General features: G+C 55.7%; 4 long non-coding RNA genes across 4 annotated transcripts; all 4 read left to right on the forward strand.

Annotated features, from left to right (window-relative positions):
- Positions 1 to 120: 120 nt before the first annotated feature.
- Positions 121 to 3,912, forward strand: LOC135408783 (uncharacterized). Its single transcript, XR_010427832.1, has 5 exons — positions 121 to 135; positions 985 to 1,023; positions 2,826 to 2,930; positions 3,398 to 3,793; positions 3,898 to 3,912. It is a non-coding gene; the product is annotated as an uncharacterized LOC135408783 (long non-coding RNA).
- A 132-nt stretch (positions 3,913 to 4,044) lies between these two features.
- LOC135408782 (uncharacterized) lies at positions 4,045 to 5,172 on the forward strand. Its single transcript, XR_010427831.1, has 2 exons — positions 4,045 to 4,410; positions 4,833 to 5,172. It is a non-coding gene; the product is annotated as an uncharacterized LOC135408782 (long non-coding RNA).
- Positions 5,173 to 10,451: 5,279 nt separating this feature from the next.
- On the forward strand, positions 10,452 to 11,578 carry LOC135408781 (uncharacterized). Its single transcript, XR_010427830.1, has 2 exons — positions 10,452 to 10,815; positions 11,239 to 11,578. It is a non-coding gene; the product is annotated as an uncharacterized LOC135408781 (long non-coding RNA).
- A 5,281-nt stretch (positions 11,579 to 16,859) lies between these two features.
- LOC135408780 (uncharacterized) lies at positions 16,860 to 17,988 on the forward strand. Its single transcript, XR_010427829.1, has 2 exons — positions 16,860 to 17,225; positions 17,649 to 17,988. It is a non-coding gene; the product is annotated as an uncharacterized LOC135408780 (long non-coding RNA).
- Positions 17,989 to 19,240: the final 1,252 nt, after the last annotated feature.

The following is a 19,240-nucleotide window of genomic DNA, read 5'->3' on the forward strand; positions in this document are numbered from 1 at the left end:
TCGCTCCCCCCCCCGCTCCCCTCCGCTCCCGCTCCCGCCGTGCCCCGGAGATGCTGTCGGAGCTGCGCCGCCGCCTTCCCCCCCCCCCCCAGGAAGCGACCCACGGCGCCAGATCCGACGGAAATCGTCCCCGGGGTAAGCTGGGCGCGGCGGTTCGGCGCGGCCGCTCTTCTGCCTCTCCCGCGGCCATCGGCGACTGCAGGCAGGGGAAGCGACAGGCAAGTTTCTCGCCTCTGCGGAGAAACTTGCACCTGCGTGCCGCCGCAGGGCCGGGTTCGGATGTGCCCTGGCATTGCACACGCACCACACCCCCCCGCGGGGAGGGTGTGCGCTGCCTCGGGGCCCCTGTCTGTGCTGCCGGAGAGAGAAATCCTTTGGGAAGCTGGGCGGGAAACAGCAGCTCTGTGAACTGCTCAGCTTTTCCTAGGCAAGGGCAGGTTTTCGGGAAGAAAGGCCCGTACGCGCGAAAGGCGCCGCGGGTCTCGCCAAGGTGGGGGGGGGGGGGGGGGGGGGGGGGGGCGCGGCTGCAGTGCCGCGCGCGGCTGCAGTGCCGCTCCCGGCCGTGTCCGCCAGGCGGCGACTGTGAGGCGGGGCCCGGCGCTCGGGGGCGCTCTCGCAAGCGACGCCCCCGGGAAAGCGGCGGGGTTTGGGCACTGCCGGCCTTCCCCCGCAGTGCCCGGGCTGGCCCGGCGCCTGGCAAAACCTCTGAGGGAAAAGGCAAGCAACAACTGCGCTTCTTCTGCCCTTTCTTTAGCCGGGGACTGGAACACAGACAAAATCGAGGGGCTCTTTGACCTGGGCAGGCTCCGAGCGTTTTTCAGCCTTCCTTCGCAGGGCATTCTCACCCTCCGAAAAGCTGAAAGGCTTTAACAGCTGGAGACGCGCCTGCAGCTGTGCAAATTAATGTAGTTTCTTTTAGGAAACGAAGGGGAAGTTTTCCTGTTGGGAGCCTAAATACCGAGTCTACTCTGCTTTTTCAATCAGGTGACGAAGCTTATGGAAAAAAAGACCAAAGGCCTCGAGGTGAGTACATTCTACCGAGTTCTGCTTTTCTGGGATCCGTTTGGGAAAACCACGTGAAATTCTAAAAAGCTTCTCTCCGTGTTTTCTAGTTGTTTTTTCAGCCTTGGTCTAAGTTTCCTGTAGAAAAGGGCATAGAATTATTAGAACAGACAAACTAGGCTTTCTCGGGAGAGATGGAAGAAAAGTCTGCTGATTGCAGTTCTGCTTTTCTTGTCTTCCCTTCGACTGTCATTTTCTCTCCCCTGCTGTTCAAATAGGCAGCAATTAATTGCTCTGCTGAAGAGTTTGCTGTACCAAGTGTCTGTCAAATGGATGCCTTGAACTCAAGATAGCACCTGCTCCTTAGTTACAAAACGTTCCTCACAGGAAATTTTCAGGCGTGCCCATAAATCTCCTCGCTGTTTGTTTGGGAGAACAGGGTTTTCTCGTCTGTAACAGAATAGTCGTGGCATTTGCTAGGGAATGCTGGTGGCAATCTAGTCAGAAGAGGACCCCGTGCTTCACTAATTTTCCCTTTTTGCTGTTGGGGGTGACTTCTTCCCAGGGATGTTCTTCTTGACCCCCCGGGGCAAACGGAGGTGTCAGCGTCAGGAGCCATCCTAACTGAGGCCCCGGTAGGTGAGTGCTTTTTGTGTGACTGGACGGTGAAGCTGTCTGTGGGAATGACCTGGCTATTGCTCAGTGTAGTCCTAATTAAGGTGTCTTTTACTCCGTGTTCCCAGGCTCCCTCTTTCCCTTCGGTCGCCGTGGACACTGTGCCGGACGCCTCTGGCAGGACTAACCCCGGGGCTTTTATGTCCAGCGTGCTGTGCTGTGTGTGCCTGCAGGTCAGAAAAGCTGGCAGTGCAGTCCCTCTGCTTTGGTTGCTGTGTCTCTTTGGGAGTTCTTTCGGAGGGCAATGAGAGAGCGATTTGGTTTGAAGGGGACCTTTAAAGGGCACCCTGTCTTCCGTAGGCAGGGGCACCTTCCACTCTCATCCCCGGTTGGATGCTGCAAGTCCCATCCAGCCTGGCCTGGAACACTTGCAGGGATCCAGGGGCAGCCTCGGCTTCCCTGTGCGGTGTGCTCTAATAGCTCTCCACTGGCATCAGGAAAAATGTTGTCAGCACCTTTTGTGCGACGATGGTAAGCGGGACCCGGGTGAAAATTGCCTTCTCTGAGGTGCAGAGGGAAATAATTCTCCTTTGAAGTCAAATGTATTGGGTTTTGCACGAGTCTCGTCTGCCTTCTGTTTGAATTGCTTTCTCTTCTCGGCAGTTATTTGAAATTAAACTTTTATTTTGTGTCTCCCCCTTCAGCATCCTGTACAAGACAAAGCTACCTTTCTTTCCTCGTGGGAATGGACCGGCCGGGCTTTGGCAATCTGGCCCCTCGAAAGACTAAAGTGACCTCTTCCAGCAGGGGAAGACTGAAGCAAGGGGTGCCAGGAAGAACTGGAGTCTCTGGAGAATAAAAGCTGGAAGCGTGCCCCCGAAAATCCCCAGCCCCGGGTGGTCAGTGGTCTGACTTGCACGGACCGGTGGCCTTGGCCAGGAGCGGTCCTGCGGGAAGCGCCTTTGCCCAGCCTGTAATTTTAATTTCCCTTGGATGCTTGGCAAAGCCCCCCTGGGTGAGCCCCGGTGCCTGGCAGGAGCAGAGCGGGCTTCCAGGGAGGCATTCACCCGGTCAGCGTCAGGAACCATCCTAACTGAGGCCTCGGTGAGTGCTTTTTGTATGACTGGACAGTGAAGCTGTCTGTGGGAATGACCTGGCTGGTGCTCGTTGTACTCCTAATTAAAGTGTCTTTTACTCCGTGTTCCCAGGCTGCCTCTTTCCCTTCGGTCGACGTGGACACTGTGCCGGACGCCTCTGGCAGGACTAACCCCGTGGCTTTTATGTCCAACGTGCTGTGCTGTGTGTGCCTGCAGGTAAGAAAAGCTGGGAGTGCAGTCCCTCTGCTTTGATTACTGTGTCTCTTGGGTAGCGATTTTGGAGGGGAATCCCAGAGCGATTTGGTTTGAAGGGGACCTTCAAAGGCCAGCCTGCCTTCCGTGGGCAGGGGCACCTTCCGCTCTCATCCCCGGCTGGATGCTCCCAGTCCCATCCAGCCTGGCCTGGAACACTTGCAGGGATGGGGCAGGCTCGGCTTCCGTGTGCGGTGTGCTCTAATATCTCTCCACTGTCATCAGGAAAAATGTTGTCAGCGTGTTTTGTTGGACGATGGTAAGCAGGACCCGGGTGAAAATGACATTCTGTTAGGTGCAGAGGGAAATAATTCTCCTTTGAAGTCAAATGTATTCAGATTTGCACGAGTCTTGTCTGCCTTATGTTTGAATTGCTTTCTATTTTAGGCAGTTGTTTTAAATTAAACTTTTATTTTGTGTCTCCCCCCCAGTATCCTGTCCAAGACCAAGCTACCTTTCCTCGTGGGAAGGGACCGGCCGGGCTTTGGCAATCTGGCCCCTCGAAAGACTAAAGTGACCTCTTCCAACAGGGGAAGACTGAAGCAAGCGGTGCCAGAAAGAACTGGAGTTTCTGGAGAATAAAAGCTGGAAGCGTGCCCCCGAAAATCCCCAGCCCCGGGTGGTCAGTGGTCTGACTTGCACGGACCGGTGGCCTTGGCCAGGAGCGGTCCTGCGGGAAGCGCCTTTGCCCAGCCTGTAATTTTAATTTCCATTGGATGCTTGGCAAAGCCCCCCTGGGTGAGCCCCAGTGCCTGGCATGAGCGGAGCGGGCTTCCAGGGAGGCATTCACCTGGTCAGCATCAGGAACCATCCTAACTGAGGCCTCGGTGAGTGCTTTTTGTATGACTGGACAGTGAAGCTGTCTGTGGGAATGACCTGGCTATTGCTCGTTGTACTCCTAATTAAGGTGTCTTTTACTCCGTGTTCCCAGGCTGCCTCTTTCCCTTCGGTCGACGTGGACACTGTGCCGGACACCTCTGGCAGGACTAACCCCGGGGCTTTTATGTCCAGCGTGCTGTGCTGTGTGTGCCTGCAGGTAAGAAAAGCTGGCAGTGCAGTCCCTCTACTTTGACTGCTGTGTCTCTTGGGTAGCGATTTTGGAGGGGAATCCCAGAGCGATTTGGTTTGAAGGGGACCTTCAAAGGCCAGCCTGTCTTCCGTGGGCAGGGACACCTTCCACTGTCCCCGGTTGCTCCGAGTCCCGTCCAGCCTGGCCTGGAACACTTGCAGGGATGGGGCAGGCTCAGTTTCCCTGTGCAGTGTGCTCTAATATCTCTCCACTGGCATCCTGAAAAATGTTGTCAGTGTGTTTTGTTGGACGACGCTAGGCAGGACCTGGGTGAAAAGGACATTCTCTGAGGTGCTGGGAGAAGGAGGACTCGTGCGGGCACCTCCAGAGACAGCGGGAACGGGAGCGTGCTGCGGAGAAGGAAAATTCCAGGGGGTGGGTGCCGAGAAATTTGTCCTTCCCTTGCCCTGTGCTCTGCACTCAGCAATGGGTCAAGTGCAGAAGTTTCCTGGGGACCCTGGAAAATGAGGCCGGGTCTGCTAAGAAAAGTGGGGCCAAAGGAGCAGGACCTGGGTCTGCGAGCGTGGGAGAAACAAGGGCCGGGTCATCCTCTGCCTCCAGGAGGGAGGGCAGCAGGAAAGGCCACGGACTAAAGCACTGAAGTGCCGTTCCCCAGGGAGCCCCTGCCCAGCACTGAACTTGCTTGTGCACTTGCTGTCCCTTTCCCAGCGGAGCCGAAGCGTCGGGTGCGGGTGCCGGGGGGATGGAGCTGCCAAGGACAAAACTGGGAGGGTGTTTGCGAAGGAAGGGGGTAGAAGGAGCTCTTGACGTGCTTTTTTTACTTCTTCATCCCACAGAATTGCCACGAGAGGAAATACCTCAGAGGGGCTTCCCTCCAGATAAGCCCTGAACGTGCCAGGAGGTTTCAGCCGGGAGAAAGGAGCTGTGGAAGAAAAGCAGCCTAAAAGTAGCCAGCGGGGATCATCAGGTTTTCCAGGCAAGAAGAACAAGGAGAGAGATGAGGGAATGGGGTTCCAATTCCTAATGATTTGGTGGGTGCAGGAATGATTTGTGTGTGTTTTCCAGTCCCTTTTGATTCCTGAGATGATTTTAAAATGATGGCTTTAGCAATCAACTAAATCGGAGATGTTGTTTTTGAGAGGAAATGGTGCCAAATAAATGCAGAGTTTTGGGTCAGTTTTGGGGATGATTTGGGTCAGTTTTTGGGGCCAGTTTGGGGTCATTGTTTGGGGTGATTTGGGTCAGTTTTGGGTCAGCTTTTGGGATGATTGGGGTCAGTTTTGGGTCAGCTTTTGGGGATGATTGGGGTCAGTTTTTGGGGTCAGTTTTGGGTCATTGTTTGGTGTGATTTGGGTCGGTTTTGGGTCAATTTTTGGGGAGCACTGGGTGTTACTGGGGGTTGTTGGGGAGTACTGGGTGTTTACTGGGGAGCACTGAGTGTTACTGGGGGTTGTTGAGGAGCACTGGGTGTTACTGGGGTGCACTGGGGAGCACTGGGTGTTACTGAGGGTTGTTGGGGAGCACTGGGTGTTACTGGGGAGCACTGGGAGAGAAGATGAAAAATAAAGAGAATAAAAAATAAACGAAATAAAAAAGGAAATATTAAAAAAACAAAAGAAAATTAAAAAAAAAAAAAAGGCAAAAAAACTAAAAAGGAAATAAAATGAAAAGGAAATAAGAGAGAAAAAAAAAAAAAAAAAAAGAAACCCCTTCTTGGGCACCCCGTTTCCTCTCCTCCCCCCCTCCCCGAACCGTAAATTGCGGGGTCATCACCCCAAAAATGTGAGAAGGGGACCCCAAAATGTGGGTGGGGGAACCCCAGGGAGCCGAAAAAGTGGAGGGGGAGCCGCAACAAGAAAGCGAAGCCGGGCGGTCGGGCGGCGGGGTGGGGGGGGCAGCCGAGGTGGGGACGCCGGCGCATGCGCGGTCGTTGGCAAGACGCCGGCGATCACGTGGTAAGTAAGGGCAGCCAGGAGCGGGACCGGCGACGCATGCGCAGTGGCTCTCGTGCCGGTGCAGCGCTCCCTGCTCGAGTTAAGGGCCGGTTCCGGCGGCAGGGCGGGACTGGCGGTCTCCCGTCTCTCCCGGGGTGTGTGTGGGGGGAATAACATGAAGATTTTTTTGGGGTGAAAGCGCAGAAATTAGGCAGGAGGGACGCTAATTTGGGTAAACTCGGTCACCGGAAGTAGAGAGCGACCGGAAGTCCTCCAAGGCCCCGGCGCGGAAGTCCGCCAAGCCCACAGTAAAGATGGCGCCGCCAGGACCGGAACGACCACACTAAAGATGGCGCCCCTGCCCGGAAGTCCGCCAAGCCCACAGTAAAGATGGCGCCGCCAGGACCGGAACGACCACACTAAAGATGGCGGCGCGGCGCTCCGCCCTCCCGCCTCGTTCCGCTCCGCTCCCCTCCCGCCCCCGCTCCCCCCCCCGCTCCCCTCCGCTCCCGCTCCCGCCGTGCCCCGGAGATGCTGTCGGAGCTGCGCCGCCGCCTTCCCCCCCCCCCCCAGGAAGCGACCCACGGCGCCAGATCCGACGGAAATCGTCCCCGGGGTAAGCTGGGCGCGGCGGTTCGGCGCGGCCGCTCTTCTGCCTCTCCCGCGGCCATCGGCGACTGCAGGCAGGGGAAGCGACAGGCAAGTTTCTCGCCTCTGCGGAGAAACTTGCACCTGCGTGCCGCCGCAGGGCCGGGTTCGGATGTGCCCTGGCATTGCACACGCACCACACCCCCCCGCGGGGAGGGTGTGCGCTGCCTCGGGGCCCCTGTCTGTGCTGCCGGGAGAGAGAAATCCTTTGGGAAGCTGGGCGGGAAACAGCAGCTCTGTGAACTGCTCAGCTTTTCCTAGGCAAGGGCAGGTTTTCGGGAAGAAAGGCCCGTACGCGCGAAAGGCGCCGCGGGTCTCGCCAAGGTGGGGGGGGGGGGGGGGGGGGGGGGGGGCGCGGCTGCAGTGCCGCGCGCGGCTGCAGTGCCGCTCCCGGCCGTGTCCGCCAGGCGGCGACTGTGAGGCGGGGCCCGGCGCTCGGGGGCGCTCTCGCAAGCGACGCCCCCGGGAAAGCGGCGGGCTTTGGGCGCTGCCGGCCTTCCCCCGCAGTGCCCGGGCTGGCCCGGCGCCTGGCAAAACCTCTGAGGGAAAAGGCAAGCAACAACTGCGCTTCTTCTGCCCTTTCTTTAGCCGGGGACTGGAACACAGACAAAATCGAGGGGCTCTTTGACCTGGGCAGGCTCCGAGCGTTTTTCAGCCTTCCTTCGCAGGGCATTCTCACCCTCCGAAAAGCTGAAAGGCTTTAACAGCTGGAGACGCGCCTGCAGCTGTGCAAATTAATGTAGTTTCTTTTAGGAAACGAAGGGGAAGTTTTCCTGTTGGGAGCCTAAATACCGAGTCTACTCTGCTTTTTCAATCAGGTGACGAAGCTTATGGACAAAAAGACCAAAGGCCTCGAGGTGAGTACATTCTACCGAGTTCTGCTTTTCTGGGATCCGTTTGGGAAAACCACGTGAAATTCTAAAAAGCTTCTCTCCGTGTTTTCTAGTTGTTTTTTCAGCCTTGGTCTAAGTTTCCTGTAGAAAAGGGCATAGAATTATTAGAACAGACAAACTAGGCTTTCTCGGGAGAGATGGAAGAAAAGTCTGCTGATTGCAGTTCTGCTTTTCTTGTCTTCCCTTCGACTGTCATTTTCTCTCCCCTGCTGTTCAAATAGGCAGCAATTAATTGCTCTGCTGAAGAGTTTGCTGTACCAAGTGTCTGTCAAATGGATGCCTTGAACTCAAGATAGCACCTGCTCCTTAGTTACAAAACGTTCCTCACAGGAAATTTTCAGGCGTGCCCATAAATCTCCTCGCTGTTTGTTTGGGAGAACAGGGTTTTCTCGTCTGTAACAGAATAGTCGTGGCATTTGCTAGGGAATGCTGGTGGCAATCTAGTCAGAAGAGGACCCCGTGCTTCACTAATTTTCCCTTTTTGCTGTTGGGGGTGACTTCTTCCCAGGGATGTTCTTCTTGACCCCCCGGGGCAAACGGAGGTGTCAGCGTCAGGAGCCATCCTAACTGAGGCCCCGGTAGGTGAGTGCTTTTTGTGTGACTGGACGGTGAAGCTGTCTGTGGGAATGACCTGGCTATTGCTCAGTGTAGTCCTAATTAAGGTGTCTTTTACTCCGTGTTCCCAGGCTCCCTCTTTCCCTTCGGTCGCCGTGGACACTGTGCCGGACGCCTCTGGCAGGACTAACCCCGGGGCTTTTATGTCCAGCGTGCTGTGCTGTGTGTGCCTGCAGGTCAGAAAAGCTGGCAGTGCAGTCCCTCTGCTTTGGTTGCTGTGTCTCTTTGGGAGTTCTTTCGGAGGGCAATGAGAGAGCGATTTGGTTTGAAGGGGACCTTTAAAGGGCACCCTGTCTTCCGTAGGCAGGGGCACCTTCCACTCTCATCCCCGGTTGGATGCTGCAAGTCCCATCCAGCCTGGCCTGGAACACTTGCAGGGATCCAGGGGCAGCCTCGGCTTCCCTGTGCGGTGTGCTCTAATAGCTCTCCACTGGCATCAGGAAAAATGTTGTCAGCACCTTTTGTGCGACGATGGTAAGCGGGACCCGGGTGAAAATTGCCTTCTCTGAGGTGCAGAGGGAAATAATTCTCCTTTGAAGTCAAATGTATTGGGTTTTGCACGAGTCTCGTCTGCCTTCTGTTTGAATTGCTTTCTCTTCTCGGCAGTTATTTGAAATTAAACTTTTATTTTGTGTCTCCCCCTTCAGCATCCTGTACAAGACAAACTACCTTTCTTTCCTCGTGGGAATGGACCGGCCGGGCTTTGGCAATCTGGCCCCTCGAAAGACTAAAGTGACCTCTTCCAGCAGGGGAAGACTGAAGCAAGGGGTGCCAGGAAGAACTGGAGTCTCTGGAGAATAAAAGCTGGAAGCGTGCCCCCGAAAATCCCCAGCCCCGAGTGGTCAGTGGTCTGACTTGCACGGACCGGTGGCCTTGGCCAGGAGCGGTCCTGCGGGAAGCGCCTTTGCCCAGCCTGTAATTTTAATTTTCTCTTGGATGCTTGGCAAAGCCCCCCTGGGTGAGCCCCGGTGCCTGGCAGGAGCAGAGCGGGCTTCCAGGGAGGCATTCACCCGGTCAGCGTCAGGAACCATCCTAACTGAGGCCTCGGTGAGTGCTTTTTGTATGACTGGACAGTGAAGCTGTCTGTGGGAATGACCTGGCTGGTGCTCGTTGTACTCCTAATTAAAGTGTCTTTTACTCCGTATTCCCAGGCTCCCTCTTTCCCTTCGGTCGCCGTGGACACTGTGCCGGACGCCTCTGGCAGGACTAACCCCGTGGCTTTTATGTCCAACGTGCTGTGCTGTGTGTGCCTGCAGGTAAGAAAAGCTGGGAGTGCAGTCCCTCTGCTTTGATTGCTGTGTCTCTTTGGTAGTGATTTTGGAGGGGAATCCCAGAGCGATTTGGTTTGAAGGGGACCTTCAAAGGCCAGCCTGCCTTCCGTGGGCAGGGGCACCTTCCGCTCTCATCCCCGGCTGGATGCTCCCAGTCCCATCCAGCCTGGCCTGGAACACTTGCAGGGATGGGGCAGGCTCGGCTTCCGTGTGCGGTGTGCTCTAATATCTCTCCACTGTCATCAGGAAAAATGTTGTCAGCGTGTTTTGTTGGACGATGGTAAGCAGGACCCGGGTGAAAATGACATTCTGTTAGGTGCAGAGGGAAATAATTCTCCTTTGAAGTCAAATGTATTCAGATTTGCACGAGTCTTGTCTGCCTTATGTTTGAATTGCTTTCTATTTTAGGCAGTTGTTTTAAATTAAACTTTTATTTTGTGTCTCCCCCCCAGTATCCTGTCCAAGACCAAGCTACCTTTCCTCGTGGGAAGGGACCGGCCGGGCTTTGGCAATCTGGCCCCTCGAAAGACTAAAGTGACCTCTTCCAACAGGGGAAGACTGAAGCAAGCGGTGCCAGAAAGAACTGGAGTTTCTGGAGAATAAAAGCTGGAAGCGTGCCCCCGAAAATCCCCAGCCCCGGGTGGTCAGTGGTCTGACTTGCACGGACCGGTGGCCTTGGCCAGGAGCGGTCCTGCGGGAAGCGCCTTTGCCCAGCCTGTAATTTTAATTTCCATTGGATGCTTGGCAAAGCCCCCCTGGGTGAGCCCCGGTGCCTGGCATGAGCGGAGCGGGCTTCCAGGGAGGCATTCACCCGGTCAGCGTCAGGAACCATCCTAACTGAGGCCTCGGTGAGTGCTTTTTGTATGACTGGACAGTGAAGCTGTGTGAATGACCTGGCTATTGCTCGTTGTACTCCTAATTAAGGTGTCTTTTACTCCGTGTTCCCAGGCTGCCTCTTTCCCTTCGGTCGCCGTGGGTGTGCCGGACACCTCTGGCAGGACTAACCCCGGGGCTTTTATGTCCAGCGTGCTGTGCTGTGTGTGCCTGCAGGTAAGAAAAGCTGGCAGTGCAGTCCCTCTACTTTGACTGCTGTGTCTCTTGGGTAGCGATTTTGGAGGGGAATCCCAGAGCGATTTGGTTTGAAGGGGACCTTCAAAGGCCAGCCTGCCTTCCGTGGGCAGGGACACCTTCCACTGTCCCCGGTTGCTCCGAGTCCCGTCCAGCCTGGCCTGGAACACTTGCAGGGATGGGGCAGGCTCAGTTTCCCTGTGCAGTGTGCTCTAATATCTCTCCACTGGCATCCTGAAAAATGTTGTCAGTGTGTTTTGTTGGACGACGCTAGGCAGGACCTGGGTGAAAAGGACATTCTCTGAGGTGCTGGGAGAAGGAGGACTCGTGCGGGCACCTCCAGAGACAGCGGGAACGGGAGCGTGCTGCGGAGAAGGAAAATTCCAGGGGGTGGGTGCCGAGAAATTTGTCCTTCCCTTGCCCTGTGCTCTGCACTCAGCAATGGGTCAAGTGCAGAAGTTTCCTGGGGACCCTGGAAAATGAGGCCGGGTCTGCTAAGAAAAGTGGGGCCAAAGGAGCAGGACCTGGGTCTGCGAGCGTGGGAGAAACAAGGGCCGGGTCATCCTCTGCCTCCAGGAGGGAGGGCAGCAGGAAAGGCCACGGACTAAAGCACTGAAGTGCCGTTCCCCAGGGAGCCCCTGCCCAGCACTGAACTTGCTTGTGCACTTGCTGTCCCTTTCCCAGCGGAGCCGAAGCGTCGGGTGCGGGTGCCGGGGGGATGGAGCTGCCAAGGACAAAACTGGGAGGGTGTTTGCGAAGGAAGGGGGTAGAAGGAGCTCTTGACGTGCTTTTTTTTACTTCTTCATCCCACAGAATTGCCACGAGAGGAAATACCTCAGAGGGGCTTCCCTCCAGATAAGCCCTGAATATGCCAGGAGGTTTCAGCCGGGAGAAAGGAGCTGTGGAAGAAAAGCAGCCTAAAAGTAGCCAGCGGGGATCATCAGGTTTTCCAGGCAAGAAGAACAAGGAGAGAGATGAGGGAATGGGGTTCCAATTCCTAATGATTTGGTGGGTGCAGGAATGATTTGTGTGTGTTTTCCAGTCCCTTTTGATTCCTGAGATGATTTTAAAATGATGGCTTTAGCAATCAACTAAATCGGAGATGTTGTTTTTGAGAGGAAATGGTGCCAAATAAATGCAGAGTTTTGGGTCAGTTTTGGGGATGATTTGGGTCAGTTTTTGGGGCCAGTTTGGGGTCATTGTTTGGGGTGATTTGGGTCAGTTTTGGGTCAGCTTTTGGGATGATTGGGGTCAGTTTTGGGTCAGCTTTTGGGGATGATTGGGGTCAGTTTTTGGGGTCAGTTTTGGGTCATTGTTTGGTGTGATTTGGGTCGGTTTTGGGTCAATTTTTGGGGAGCACTGGGTGTTACTGGGGGTTGTTGGGGAGTACTGGGTGTTTACTGGGGAGCACTGAGTGTTACTGGGGGTTGTTGAGGAGCACTGGGTGTTACTGGGGTGCACTGGGGAGCACTGGGTGTTACTGAGGGTTGTTGGGGAGCACTGGGTGTTACTGGGGAGCACTGGGAGAGAAGATGAAAAATAAAGAGAATAAAAAATAAACGAAATAAAAAAGGAAATATTAAAAAAACAAAAGAAAATTAAAAAAAAAAAAAGGCAAAAAAACTAAAAAGGAAATAAAATGAAAAGGAAATAAGAGAGAAAAAAAAAAAAAAAAAAAGAAACCCCTTCTTGGGCACCCCGTTTCCTCTCCTCCCCCCCTCCCCGAACCGTAAATTGCGGGGTCATCACCCCAAAAATGTGAGAAGGGGACCCCAAAATGTGGGTGGGGGAACCCCAGGGAGCCGAAAAAGTGGAGGGGGAGCCGCAACAAGAAAGCGAAGCCGGGCGGTCGGGCGGCGGGGTGGGGGGGGCAGCCGAGGTGGGGACGCCGGCGCATGCGCGGTCGTTGGCAAGACGCCGGCGATCACGTGGTAAGTAAGGGCAGCCAGGAGCGGGACCGGCGACGCATGCGCAGTGGCTCTCGTGCCGGTGCAGCGCTCCCTGCTCGAGTTAAGGGCCGGTTCCGGCGGCAGGGCGGGACTGGCGGTCTCCCGTCTCTCCCGGGGTGTGTGTGGGGGGAATAACATGAAGATTTTTTTGGGGTGAAAGCGCAGAAATTAGCCAGGAGGGACGCTAATTTGGGTAAACTCGGTCACCGGAAGTAGAGAGCGACCGGAAGTCCTCCAAGGCCCCGGCGCGGAAGTCCGCCAAGCCCACAGTAAAGATGGCGCCGCCAGGACCGGAACGACCACACTAAAGATGGCGCCCCTGCCCGGAAGTCCGCCAAGCCCACAGTAAAGATGGCGCCGCCAGGACCGGAACGACCACACTAAAGATGGCGGCGCGGCGCTCCGCCCTCCCGCCTCGTTCCGCTCCGCTCCCCTCCCGCCCCCCGCTCCCCCCCCCGCTCCCCTCCGCTCCCGCTCCCGCCGTGCCCCGGAGATGCTGTCGGAGCTGCGCCGCCGCCTTCCCCCCCCCCCCCAGGAAGCGACCCACGGCGCCAGATCCGACGGAAATCGTCCCCGGGGTAAGCTGGGCGCGGCGGTTCGGCGCGGCCGCTCTTCTGCCTCTCCCGCGGCCATCGGCGACTGCAGGCAGGGGAAGCGACAGGCAAGTTTCTCGCCTCTGCGGAGAAACTTGCACCTGCGTGCCGCCGCAGGGCCGGGTTCGGATGTGCCCTGGCATTGCACACGCACCACACCCCCCCGCGGGGAGGGTGTGCGCTGCCTCGGGGCCCCTGTCTGTGCTGCCGGGAGAGAGAAATCCTTTGGGAAGCTGGGCGGGAAACAGCAGCTCTGTGAACTGCTCAGCTTTTCCTAGGCAAGGGCAGGTTTTCGGGAAGAAAGGCCCGTACGCGCGAAAGGCGCCGCGGGTCTCGCCAAGGTGGGGGGGGGGGGGGGGGGGGGGGGGGGAGCGCGGCTGCAGTGCCGCGCGCGGCTGCAGTGCCGCTCCCGGCCGTGTCCGCCAGGCGGCGACTGTGAGGCGGGGCCCGGCGCTCGGGGGCGCTCTCGCAAGCGACGCCCCCGGGAAAGCGGCGGGCTTTGGGCGCTGCCGGCCTTCCCCCGCAGTGCCCGGGCTGGCCCGGCGCCTGGCAAAACCTCTGAGGGAAAAGGCAAGCAACAACTGCGCTTCTTCTGCCCTTTCTTTAGCCGGGGACTGGAACACAGACAAAATCGAGGGGCTCTTTGACCTGGGCAGGCTCCGAGCGTTTTTCAGCCTTCCTTCGCAGGGCATTCTCACCCTCCGAAAAGCTGAAAGGCTTTAACAGCTGGAGACGCGCCTGCAGCTGTGCAAATTAATGTAGTTTCTTTTAGGAAACGAAGGGGAAGTTTTCCTGTTGGGAGCCTAAATACCGAGTCTACTCTGCTTTTTCAATCAGGTGACGAAGCTTATGGAAAAAAAGACCAAAGGCCTCGAGGTGAGTACATTCTACCGAGTTCTGCTTTTCTGGGATCCGTTTGGGAAAACCACGTGAAATTCTAAAAAGCTTCTCTCCGTGTTTTCTAGTTGTTTTTTCAGCCTTGGTCTAAGTTTCCTGTAGAAAAGGGCATAGAATTATTAGAACAGACAAACTAGGCTTTCTCGGGAGAGATGGAAGAAAAGTCTGCTGATTGCAGTTCTGCTTTTCTTGTCTTCCCTTCGACTGTCATTTTCTCTCCCCTGCTGTTCAAATAGGCAGCAATTAATTGCTCTGCTGAAGAGTTTGCTGTACCAAGTGTCTGTCAAATGGATGCCTTGAACTCAAGATAGCACCTGCTCCTTAGTTACAAAACGTTCCTCACAGGAAATTTTCAGGCGTGCCCATAAATCTCCTCGCTGTTTGTTTGGGAGAACAGGGTTTTCTCGTCTGTAACAGAATAGTCGTGGCATTTGCTAGGGAATGCTGGTGGCAATCTAGTCAGAAGAGGACCCCGTGCTTCACTAATTTTCCCTTTTTGCTGTTGGGGGTGACTTCTTCCCAGGGATGTTCTTCTTGACCCCCCGGGGCAAAACGGAGGTGTCAGCGTCAGGAGCCATCCTAACTGAGGCCCCGGTAGGTGAGTGCTTTTTGTGTGACTGGACGGTGAAGCTGTCTGTGGGAATGACCTGGCTATTGCTCAGTGTAGTCCTAATTAAGGTGTCTTTTACTCCGTGTTCCCAGGCTCCCTCTTTCCCTTCGGTCGCCGTGGACACTGTGCCGGACGCCTCTGGCAGGACTAACCCCGGGGCTTTTATGTCCAGCGTGCTGTGCTGTGTGTGCCTGCAGGTCAGAAAAGCTGGCAGTGCAGTCCCTCTGCTTTGGTTGCTGTGTCTCTTTGGGAGTTCTTTCGGAGGGCAATGAGAGAGCGATTTGGTTTGAAGGGGACCTTTAAAGGGCACCCTGTCTTCCGTAGGCAGGGGCACCTTCCACTCTCATCCCCGGTTGGATGCTGCAAGTCCCATCCAGCCTGGCCTGGAACACTTGCAGGGATCCAGGGGCAGCCTCGGCTTCCCTGTGCGGTGTGCTCTAATAGCTCTCCACTGGCATCAGGAAAAATGTTGTCAGCACCTTTTGTGCGACGATGGTAAGCGGGACCCGGGTGAAAATTGCCTTCTCTGAGGTGCAGAGGGAAATAATTCTCCTTTGAAGTCAAATGTATTGGGTTTTGCACGAGTCTCATCTGCCTTCTGTTTGAATTGCTTTCTCTTCTCGGCAGTTATTTGAAATTAAACTTTTATTTTGTGTCTCCCCCTTCAGCATCCTGTACAAGACAAAGCTACCTTTCTTTCCTCGTGGGAATGGACCGGCCGGGCTTTGGCAATCTGGCCCCTCGAAAGACTAAAGTGACCTCTTCCAGCAGGGGAAGACTGAAGCAAGGGGTGCCAGGAAGAACTGGAGTCTCTGGAGAATAAAAGCTGGAAGCGTGCCCCCGAAAATCCCCAGCCCCGAGTGGTCAGTGGTCTGACTTGCACGGACCGGTGGCCTTGGCCAGGAGCGGTCCTGCGGGAAGCGCCTTTGCCCAGCCTGTAATTTTAATTTTCTCTTGGATGCTTGGCAAAGCCCCCCTGGGTGAGCCCCGGTGCCTGGCAGGAGCAGAGCGGGCTTCCAGGGAGGCATTCACCCGGTCAGCGTCAGGAACCATCCTAACTGAGGCCTCGGTGAGTGCTTTTTGTATGACTGGACAGTGAAGCTGTCTGTGGGAATGACCTGGCTGGTGCTCGTTGTACTCCTAATTAAGGTGTCTTTTACTCCGTATTCCCAGGCTCCCTCTTTCCCTTCGGTCGCCGTGGACACTGTGCCGGACGCCTCTGGCAGGACTAACCCCGTGGCTTTTATGTCCAACGTGCTGTGCTGTGTGTGCCTGCAGGTAAGAAAAGCTGGGAGTGCAGTCCCTCTGCTTTGATTGCTGTGTCTCTTTGGTAGTGATTTTGGAGGGGAATCCCAGAGCGATTTGGTTTGAAGGGGACCTTCAAAGGCCAGCCTGCCTTCCGTGGGCAGGGGCACCTTCCGCTCTCATCCCCGGCTGGATGCTCCCAGTCCCATCCAGCCTGGCCTGGAACACTTGCAGGGATGGGGCAGGCTCGGCTTCCGTGTGCGGTGTGCTCTAATATCTCTCCACTGTCATCAGGAAAAATGTTGTCAGCGTGTTTTGTTGGACGATGGTAAGCAGGACCCGGGTGAAAATGACATTCTGTTAGGTGCAGAGGGAAATAATTCTCCTTTGAAGTCAAATGTATTCAGATTTGCACGAGTCTTGTCTGCCTTATGTTTGAATTGCTTTCTATTTTAGGCAGTTGTTTTAAATTAAACTTTTATTTTGTGTCTCCCCCCCAGTATCCTGTCCAAGACCAAGCTACCTTTCCTCGTGGGAAGGGACCGGCCGGGCTTTGGCAATCTGGCCCCTCGAAAGACTAAAGTGACCTCTTCCAACAGGGGAAGACTGAAGCAAGCGGTGCCAGAAAGAACTGGAGTTTCTGGAGAATAAAAGCTGGAAGCGTGCCCCCGAAAATCCCCAGCCCCGGGTGGTCAGTGGTCTGACTTGCACGGACCGGTGGCCTTGGCCAGGAGCGGTCCTGCGGGAAGCGCCTTTGCCCAGCCTGTAATTTTAATTTCCATTGGATGCTTGGCAAAGCCCCCCTGGGTGAGCCCCAGTGCCTGGCATGAGCGGAGCGGGCTTCCAGGGAGGCATTCACCCGGTCAGCGTCAGGAACCATCCTAACTGAGGCCTCGGTGAGTGCTTTTTGTATGACTGGACAGTGAAGCTGTGTGAATGACCTGGCTATTGCTCGTTGTACTCCTAATTAAGGTGTCTTTTACTCCGTGTTCCCAGGCTGCCTCTTTCCCTTCGGTCGCCGTGGGTGTGCCGGACACCTCTGGCAGGACTAACCCCGGGGCTTTTATGTCCAGCGTGCTGTGCTGTGTGTGCCTGCAGGTAAGAAAAGCTGGCAGTGCAGTCCCTCTACTTTGACTGCTGTGTCTCTTGGGTAGCGATTTTGGAGGGGAATCCCAGAGCGATTTGGTTTGAAGGGGACCTTCAAAGGCCAGCCTGTCTTCCGTGGGCAGGGACACCTTCCACTGTCCCCGGTTGCTCCGAGTCCCGTCCAGCCTGGCCTGGAACACTTGCAGGGATGGGGCAGGCTCAGTTTCCCTGTGCAGTGTGCTCTAATATCTCTCCACTGGCATCCTGAAAAATGTTGTCAGTGTGTTTTGTTGGACGACGCTAGGCAGGACCTGGGTGAAAAGGACATTCTCTGAGGTGCTGGGAGAAGGAGGACTCGTGCGGGCACCTCCAGAGACAGCGGGAACGGGAGCGTGCTGCGGAGAAGGAAAATTCCAGGGGGTGGGTGCCGAGAAATTTGTCCTTCCCTTGCCCTGTGCTCTGCACTCAGCAATGGGTCAAGTGCAGAAGTTTCCTGGGGACCCTGGAAAATGAGGCCGGGTCTGCTAAGAAAAGTGGGGCCAAAGGAGCAGGACCTGGGTCTGCGAGCGTGGGAGAAACAAGGGCCGGGTCATCCTCTGCCTCCAGGAGGGAGGGCAGCAGGAAAGGCCACGGACTAAAGCACTGAAGTGCCGTTCCCCAGGGAGCCCCTGCCCAGCACTGAACTTGCTTGTGCACTTGCTGTCCCTTTCCCAGCGGAGCCGAAGCGTCGGGTGCGGGTGCCGGGGGGATGGAGCTGCCAAGGACAAAAACTGGGAGGGTGTTTGCGAAGGAAGGGGGTAGAAGGAGCTCTTGACGTGCTTTTTTTACTTCTTCATCCCACAGAATTGCCACGAGAGGAAATACCTCAGAGGGGCTTCCCTCCAGATAAGCCCTGAATATGCCAGGAGGTTTCAGCCGGGAGAAAGGAGCTGTGGAAGAAAAGCAGCCTAAAAGTAGCCAGCGGGGATCATCAGGTTTTCCAGGCAAGAAGAACAAGGAGAGAGATGAGGGAATGGGGTTCCAATTCCTAATGATTTGGTGGGTGCAGGAATGATTTGTGTGTGTTTTCCAGTCCCTTTTGATTCCTGAGATGATTTTAAAATGATGGCTTTAGCAATCAACTAAATCGGAGATGTTGTTTTTGAGAGGAAATGGTGCCAAATAAATGCAGAGTTTTGGGTCAGTTTTGGGGATGATTTGGGTCAGTTTTTGGGGCCAGTTTGGGGTCATTGTTTGGGGTGATTTGGGTCAGTTTTGGGTCAGCTTTTGGGATGATTGGGGTCAGTTTTGGGTCAGCTTTTGGGGATGATTGGGGTCAGTTTTTGGGGTCAGTTTTGGGGAATTGTTTGGTGTGATTTGGGTCGGTTTTGGGTCAATTTTTGGGGAGCACTGGGTGTTACTGGGGGTTGTTGGGGAGTACTGGGTGTTTACTGGGGAGCACTGAGTGTTACTGGGGGTTGTTGAGGAGCACTGGGTGTTACTGGGGTGCACTGGGGAGCACTGGGTGTTACTGAGGGTTGTTGGGGAGCACTGGGTGTTACTGGGGAGCACTGGGAGAGAAGATGAAAAATAAAGAGAATAAAAAATAAACGAAATAAAAAAGGAAATATTAAAAAAACAAAAGAAAATTAAAAAAAAAAAAAAAAGGCAAAAAAACTAAAAAGGAAATAAAATGAAAAGGAAATAAGAGAGAAAAAAAAAAAAAAAAAAAGAAACCCCTTCTTGGGCACCCCGTTTCCTCTCCTCCCCCCCTCCCCGAACCGTAAATTGCGGGGTCATCACCCCAAAAATGTGAGAAGGGGACCCCAAAATGTGGGTGGGGGAACCCCAGGGAGCCGAAAAAGTGGAGGGGGAGCCGCAACAAGAAAGCGAAGCCGGGCGGTCGGGCGGCGGGGTGGGGGGGGCAGCCGAGGTGGGGACGCCGGCGCATGCGCGGTCGTTGGCAAGACGCCGGCGATCACGTGGTAAGTAAGGGCAGCCAGGAGCGGGACCGGCGACGCATGCGCAGTGGCTCTCGTGCCGGTGCAGCGCTCCCTGCTCGAGTTAAGGGCCGGTTCCGGCGGCAGGGCGGGACTGGCGGTCTCCCGTCTCTCCCGGGGTGTGTGTGGGGGGAATAACATGAAGATTTTTTTGGGGTGAAAGCGCAGAAATTAGCCAGGAGGGACGCTAATTTGGGTAAACTCGGTCACCGGAAGTAGAGAGCGACCGGAAGTCCTCCAAGGCCCCGGCGCGGAAGTCCGCCAAGCCCACAGTAAAGATGGCGCCGCCAGGACCGGAACGACCACACTAAAGATGGCGCCCCTGCCCGGAAGTCCGCCAAGCCCACAGTAAAGATGGCGCCGCCAGGACCGGAACGACCACACTAAAGATGGCGGCGCGGCGCTCCGCCCTCCCGCCTCGTTCCGCTCCGCTCCCCTCCCGCCCCCGCTCCCCCA

The sequence above is a fragment of the Pseudopipra pipra genome, unplaced genomic scaffold, assembly GCF_036250125.1.
Source record: "Pseudopipra pipra isolate bDixPip1 unplaced genomic scaffold, bDixPip1.hap1 HAP1_SCAFFOLD_635, whole genome shotgun sequence".
Taxonomy (NCBI): domain Eukaryota; kingdom Metazoa; phylum Chordata; class Aves; order Passeriformes; family Pipridae; genus Pseudopipra; species Pseudopipra pipra.